Source organism: Triticum urartu, chromosome 3A, assembly GCF_056163025.1.
Source record: "Triticum urartu cultivar PI428250 chromosome 3A, HENAU_Tu73, whole genome shotgun sequence".
Taxonomy (NCBI): Eukaryota; Viridiplantae; Streptophyta; class Magnoliopsida; order Poales; family Poaceae; genus Triticum; species Triticum urartu.
This window is the reverse complement of record NC_141875.1, coordinates 720,560,827-720,569,372: the sequence shown is the minus strand read 5'-3', so window position 1 is coordinate 720,569,372 and position 8,546 is coordinate 720,560,827.

Here is an 8,546-nt window from a genome sequence, read left to right as displayed (position 1 = left end):
GGTAAATGAGCGAAAAACAACAAATGATGTCAGAACATGTTGGAAATTGATGACGTCGCTTTAAATGTTGCATACTGAACACAAAAGAAGTCCGGAGTTCAAATAAGTTTAAAAAACATTGAAGTGGCCATGTAACAGATGAGTTCTTGTCCGAAACCCTGATACTCGGAAAGAGTTTGTCCAGTTTGTACACGAAGTGCGTCCAGTTTTTGCCGTGACCCTCTCTACTCTTTCGCGCATGCTATGCGGGTGATATGATGATACCATGCCAAGTTTCAACATTTTCAGGATTCATTTTGTAGTGATTTTCAATTTCACGGTCATTTAGCTCTCTAAACAATTAGGTAAATGAGCGAAAAACAACAAATGATGTCAGAACATGTTGGAAATTGATGACGTCGCTTTAAATGCTGCATACTGAACACAAAAGAAGTCCGGAGTTCAAATAAGTTTAAAAAACATTGAAGTGGCCATGTAACAGATGAGTTCTCGTCCGAAACCCTGATACTCGGAAAGAGTTTGTCCAGTTTGTACACGAAGTGCGTCCAGTTTTTGCCGTGACCCTCTCTACTCTTTCGCGCATGCTATGCGGGTGATATGATGATACCATGCCAAGTTTCAACACTTTCAAGATTCATTTTCTAGTGATTTTCAATTTCACGGTCATTTAACTCTCTAAACAATTAGGTAAATGAGCGAAAAACAACAAATGATGTCAGAACATGTTGGAAATTGATGACGCCGCTTTAAATGCTGCATACTGAACACAAAAGAAGTCCGGAGTTCAAATAAGTTTAAAAAACATTGAAGTGGCCATGTAACAGATGAGTTCTCGTCCGAAACCCTGATACTCGGTAAGAGTTTGTCCAGTTTGTACACGAAGTGCGTCCAGTTTTTGCCGTGACCCTCTCTACTCTTTCGTGCATGCTATGCGGGTGATATGATGATACCATGCCAAGTTTCAACATTTTCAGGATTCATTTTGTTGTGATTTTCAATTTCACGGTCATTTAGCTCTCTAAACAATTAGGTAAATGACCGAAAAACAACAAATGATGTCAAAACATGTTGGAAATTGATGACGTCGCTTTAAATGCTGCATACTGAACACAAAAGAAGTCCGGAGTTCAAATAAGTTTAAAAAACATTGAAGTGGCCATGTAACAGATGAGTTCTCGTCCGAAACCCTGATACTCGGAAAGAGTTTGTCCAGTTTGTACACGAAGTGCGTCCAGTTTTTGCCGTGACCCTCTCTACTCTTTCGCGCATGCTATGCGGGTGATATGATGATACCATGCCAAGTTTCAACACTTTCAAGATTCATTTTCTAGTGATTTTCAATTTCACGGTCATTTAACTCTCTAAACAATTAGGTAAATGAGCGAAAAACAACAAATGATGTCAGAACATGTTGGAAATTGATGACGCCGCTTTAAATGCTGCATACTGAACACAAAAGAAGTCCGGAGTTCAAATAAGTTTAAAAAACATTGAAGTGGCCATGTAACAGATGAGTTCTCGTCCGAAACCCTGATACTCGGAAAGAGTTTGTCCAGTTTGTACACGAAGTGCGTCCAGTTTTTGCCGTGACCCTCTCTACTCTTTCGCGCATGCTATGCGGGTGATATGATGATACCATGCCAAGTTTCAACACTTTCAGGATTCATTTTGTAGTGATTTTCAATTTCACGGTCATTTAACTTTCTAAACAATTAGGTAAATGAGCGAAAAACAACAAATGATGTCAGAACATGTTGGAAATTGATGACGCCGCTTTAAATGCTGCATACTGAACACAAAAGAAGTCCGGAGTTCAAATAAGTTTAAAAAACATTGAAGTGGCCATGTAACAGATGAGTTCTCGTCCGAAACCCTGATACTCGGAAAGAGTTTGTCAAGTTTGTACACGAAGTGCGTCCAGTTTTTGCCGTGACCCTCTCTACTCTTTCGTGCATGCTATGCGGGTGATATGATGATACCATGCCAAGTTTCAACATTTTCAGGATTCATTTTGTTGTGATTTTCAATTTCACGGTCATTTAGCTCTCTAAACAATTAGGTAAATGACCGAAAAACAACAAATGATGTCAGAACATGTTGGAAATTGATGACGTCGCTTTAAATGCTGCATACTGAACACAAAATAAGTCCGGAGTTCAAATAAGTTTAAAAAACATTGAAGTGGCCATGTAACAGATGAGTTCTCGTCCGAAACCTTGATACTCGGAAAGAGTTTGTCCAGTTTGTACACGAAGTGCGTCCAGTTTTTGCCGTGACCCTCTCTACTCTTTCGCGCATGCTATGCGGGTGATATGATGATACCATGCCAAGTTTCAACACTTTCAGGATTCATTTTCTAGTGATTTTCAATTTCACGGTCATTTAACTCTCTAAACAATTAGGTAAATGAGCGAAAAACAACAAATGATGTCAGAACATGTTGGAAATTGATGACGCCGCTTTAAATGCTGCATACTGAACACAAAAGAAGTCCGGAGTTCAAATAAGTTTAAAAAACATTGAAGTGGCCATGTAACAGATGAGTTCTCGTCCGAAACCCTGATACTCGGAAAGAGTTTGTCCAGTTTGTACACGAAGTGCGTCCAGTTTTTGCCGTGACCCTCTCTACTCTTTCGCGCATGCTATGCGGGTGATATGATGATACCATGCCAAGTTTCAACATTTTCAGGATTCATTTTGTAGTGATTTTCAATTTCACGGTCATTTAGCTCTCTAAACAATTAGGTAAATGACCGAAAAACAACACATGATGTCAGAACATGTTGGAAATTGATGACGTCGCTTTAAATGCTGCATACTGAACACAAAAGAAGTCCGGAGTTCAAATAAGTTTAAAAAACATTGAAGTGGCCATGTAACACATGAGTTCTCGTCCAAAACCCTGATACTCAGAAAGAGTTTGTCCAGTTTGTACACGAAGTGCGTCCAGTTTTTGCCGTGACCCTCTCTACTCTTTCGCGCATGCTATGCGGGTGATATGATGATACCATGCCAAGTTTCAACATTTTTAGGATTCATTTTGTAGTGATTTTCAATTTCACGGTCATTTAGCTCTCTAAACAATTAGGTAAATGACCGAAAAACAACAAATGATGTCAGAACATGTTGGAAATTGATGACGTCGCTTTAAATGTTGCATACTGAACACAAAAGAAGTCCGGAGTTCAAATAAGTTTAAAAAACATTGAAGTGGCCATGTAACAGATGAGTTCTCGTCCGAAACCCTGATACTCGGAAAGAGTTTGTCCAGTTTGTACACGAAGTGCGTCCAGTTTTTGCCGTGACCCTCTCTACTTTTTCGCGCATGCTATGCGGGTGATATGATGATACCATGCCAAGTTTCAACATTTTCAGGATTCATTTTGTAGTGATTTTCAATTTCACGGTCATTTAGCTCTCTAAACAATTAGGTAAATGACCGAAAAACAACAAATGATGTCAGAACATGTTGGAAATTGATGACGTCGCTTTAAATGCTGCATACTGAACACAAAAGAAGTCCGGAGTTCAAATAAGTTTAAAAAACATTGAAGTGGCCATGTAACAGATGAGTTCTCGTCCGAAACCCTGATACTCGGAAAGAGTTTGTCCAGTTTGTACACGAAATGCGTCCAGTTTTTGCCGTGACCCTATCTACTCTTTCGCGCATGCTATGCGGATGATATGATGATACCATGCCAAGTTTCAACACTTTCAGGATTCATTTTCTAGTGATTTTCAATTTCACGGTCATTTAACTCTCTAAACAATTAGGTAAATGAGCGAAAAACAACAAATGATGTCAGAACATGTTGGAAATTGATGACACCGCTTTAAATGCTGCATACTGAACACAAAAGAAGTCCGGAGTTCAAATATGTTTAAAAAACATTGAAGTGGCCATGTAACAGATGAGTTCTCGTCCGAAACCCTGATACTCAGAAAGAGTTTGTCCAGTTTGTACACGAAGTGCGTCCAGTTTTTGCCGTGACCCTCTCTACTCTTTCGCGCATGCTATGCGGGTGATATGATGATACCATGCCAAGTTTCAACATTTTCAGGATTCATTTTGTTGTGATTTTCAATTTCACGGTCATTTAGCTCTCTAAACAATTAGGTAAATGACCGAAAAACAACAAATGATGTCAGAACATGTTGGAAATTGATGACGTCGCTTTAAATGCTGCATACTGAACACAAAATAAGTCCGGAGTTCAAATAAGTTTAAAAAACATTGAAGTGGCCATGTAACAGATGAGTTCTCGTCCGAAACCCTGATACTCGGAAAGAGTTTGTCCAGTTTGTACACGAAGTTCGTCCAGTTTTTGCCGTGACCCTCTCTACTCTTTCGCGCATGCTATGCGGGTGATATGATGATACCATGCCAAGTTTCAACATTTTCAGGATTCATTTTGTTGTGATTTTCAATTTCACGGTCATTTAGCTCTCTAAACAATTAGGTAAATGACCGAAAAACAACAAATGATGTCAGAACATGTTGGAAATTGATGACGTCGCTTTAAATGTTGCATACTGAACACAAAAGAAGTCCGGAGTTCAAATAAGTTTAAAAAACATTGAAGTGGCCATGTAACAGATGAGTTCTTGTCCGAAACCCTGATACTCAGAAAGAGTTTGTCCAGTTTGTACACGAAGTGCGTCCAGTTTTTGCCGTGACCCTCTCTACTCTTTCGCGCATGCTATGCGGGTGATATGATGATACCATGCCAAGTTTCAACATTTTCAGGATTCATTTTGTAGTGATTTTCAATTTCACGGTCATTTAGCTCTCTAAACAATTAGGTAAATGACCGAAAAACAACAAATGATGTCAGAACATGTTGGAAATTGATGACGTCGCTTTAAATGCTGCATACTGAACACAAAATAAGTCCGGAGTTCAAATAAGTTTAAAAAACATTGAAGTGGCCATGTAACAGATGAGTTCTCGTCCGAAACCCTGATACTCGGAAAGAGTTTGTCCAGTTTGTACACGAAGTGCGTCCAGTTTTTGCCGTGACCCTCTCTACTCTTTCGTGCATGCTATGCGGGTGATATGATGATACCATGCCAAGTTTCAACATTTTCAGGATTCATTTTGTAGTGATTTTCAATTTCACGGTCATTTAGCTCTCTAAACAATTAGGTAAATGACCGAAAAACAACAAATGATGTCAGAACATGTTGGAAATTGATGACGTCGCTTTAAATGCTTCATACTTAACACAAAAGAAGTCCGGAGTTCAAATAAGTTTAAAAAACATTGAAGTGGCCATGTAACAGATGAGTTCTCGTCCGAAACCCTGATACTCGGAAAGAGTTTGTCCAGTTTGTACATGAAGTGCGTCCAGTTTTTGCCGTGACCCTCTCTACTCTTTCGCGCATGCTATGCGGGTGATATGATGATACCATGCCAAGTTCCAACATTTTCAGGATTCATTTTGTAGTGATTTTCAATTTCACGGTCATTTAGCTCTCTAAACAATTAGGTAAATGACTGAAAAACAACAAATGATGTCAGAACATGTTGGAAATTGATGACGTCGCTTTAAATGCTGCATACTAAACACAAAAGAAGTCCGGAGTTCAAATAAGTTTAAAAGACATTGAAGTGGCCATGTAACAGATGAGTTCTTGTCCGAAACCCTGATACTCGGAAAGGGTTTGTCCAGTTTGTACACGAAGTGCGTCCAGTTTTTGCCGTGACCCTCTCTACTCTTTCGCGCATGCTATGCGGGTGATATGATGATACCATGCCAAGTTTCAACATTTTCAGGATTCATTTTGTAGTGATTTTCAATTTCACGGTCATTTAGCTCTCTAAACAATTAGGTAAATGACCGAAAAACAACAAATGATGTCAGAACATGTTGGAAATTGATGACGTCGCTTTAAATGTTGCATACTGAACACAAAAGAAGTCCGGAGTTCAAATAAGTTTAAAAAACATTGAAGTGGCCATGTAACAGATGAGTTCTAGTCCGAAACCCTGATACTCGGAAAGAGTTTGTCCAGTTTGTACACGAAGTGCGTCCAGTTTTTCCCGTGACCCTGTCTACTCTTTCGCGCATGCTATGCGGGTGATATGATGATACCATGCCAAGTTTGAACATTTTCAGGATTCATTTTGTAGTGATTTTCAATTTCACGGTCATTTAGCTCTCTAAACAATTAGGTAAATGACCGAAAAACAACAAATGATGTCAGAACATGTTGGAAATTGATGACGTCGCTTTAAATGCTGCATACTGAACACAAAAGAAGTCCGGAGTTCAAATAAGTTTAAAAAACATTGAAGTGGCCATGTAACAGATGAGTTCTCGTCCGAAACCCTGATACTCGGAAAGAGTTTGTCCAGTTTGTACACGAAGTGCGTCCAGTTTTTTCCGTGACCCTCTCTACTCTTTCGCGCATGCTATGCGGGTGATATGATGATACCATGCCAAGTTTCAACACTTTCAGGATTCATTTTCTAGTGATTTTCAATTTCACGGTCATTTAACTCTCTAAACAATTAGGTAAATGAGCGAAAAACAACAAATGATGTCAGGACATGTTGGAAATTGATGACACCGCTTTAAATGCTGCATACTGAACACAAAAGAAGTCCGGAGTTCAAATAAGTTTAAAAAACATTGAAGTGGCCATGTAACAGATGAGTTCTCGTCCGAAACCCTGATACTCAGAAAGAGTTTGTCCAGTTTGAACACGAAGTGCGTCCAGTTTTTGCCGTGACCCTCTCTACTCTTTCGCGCATGCTATGCGGGCGATATGATGATACCATGCCAAGTTTCAACATTTTCAGGATTCATTTTTTAGTGATTTTCAATTTCACGGTCATTTAGCTCTCTAAACAATTAGGTAAATGACCGAAAAACAACAAATGATGTCAGAACATGTTGGAAATTGATGACGTCGCTTTAAATGCTGCATACTGAACACAAAATAAGTCCGGAGTTCAAATAAGTTTAAAAAACATTGAAGTGGCCATGTATCAGATGAGTTCTCGTCCGAAACCCTGATACTCGGAAAGAGTTTGTCCAGTTTGTACACGAAGTGCGTCCAGTTTTTGCCGTGACCCTCTCTACTCTTTCGTGCATGCTATGCGGGTGATATGATGATACCATGCCAAGTTTCATTTTGTTGTGATTTTCAATTTCACGGTCATTTAGCTCTCTAAACAATTAGGTAAATGATCGAAAAACAACAAATGATGTCAGAACATGTTGGAAATTGATGACGTCGCTTTAAATGTTGCATACTGAACACAAAAGAAGTCCGGAGTTCAAATAAGTTTAAAAAACATTGAAGTGGCCATGTAACAGATGAGTTCTCGTCCGAAACCCTGATACTCAGAAAGAGTTTGTCCAGTTTGTACAGGAAGTGCGTCCAGTTTTTGCCGTGACCCTCTCTACTCTTTCGCGCATGCTATGCGGGTGATATGATGATACCATGCCAAGTTTCATTTTGTTGTGATTTTCAATTTCACGGTCATTTAGCTCTCTAAACAATTAGGTAAATGATCGAAAAACAACAAATGATGTCAGAACATGTTGGAAATTGATGACGTCGCTTTAAATGCTGCATACTGAACACAAAAGAAGTCCGGAGTTCAAATAAGTTTAAAAAACATTGAAGTGGCCATGTAACAGATGAGTTCTCGTCCGAAACCAAGATACTCGGAAAGAGTTTGTCCAGTTTGTACACGAAGTGCGTCCAGTTTTTGCCGTGACCCTCTCTACTCTTTCGCGCATGCTATGCGGGTGATATGATGATACCATGCCAAGTTTCAACACTTTCAGGATTCACTTTCTAGTGATTTTCAATTTCACGGTCATTTAACTCTCTAAACAATTAGGTAAATGAGCGAAAAACAACAAATGATGTCAGAACATTTTGGAAATTGATGACACCGCTTTAAATGCTGCATACTGAACACAAAAGAAGTCCGGAGTTCAAATAAGTTTAAAAAACATTGAAGTGGCCATGTAACAGATGAGTTCTCGTCCGAAACCCTGATACTCAGAAAGAGTTTGTCCAGTTTGTACACGAAGTGCGTCCAGTTTTTGCCGTGACCCTCTCTACTCTTTCGCGCATGCTATGCGGGTGATATGATGATACCATGCCAAGTTTCAACATTTTCAGGATTCATTTTGTAGTGATTTTCAATTTCACGGTCATTTAGCTCTCTAAACAATTAGGTAAATGACCGAAAAACAACAAATGATGTCAGAACATGTTGGAAATTGATGACGTCGCTTTAAATGCTGCATACTGAACACAAAATAAGTCCGGAGTTCAAATAAGTTTAAAAAACATTGAAGTGGCCATGTAACAGATGAGTTCTCGTCCGAAACCCTGATACTCGGAAAGAGTTTGTCCAGTTTGTACACGAAGTGCGTCCAGTTTTTGCCGTGACCCTCTCTACTCTTTCGTGCATGCTATGCGGGTGATATGATGATACCATGCCAAGTTTCAACATTTTCAGGATTCATTTTGTTGTGATTTTCAATTTCACGGTCATTTAGCTCTCTAAACAATTAGGT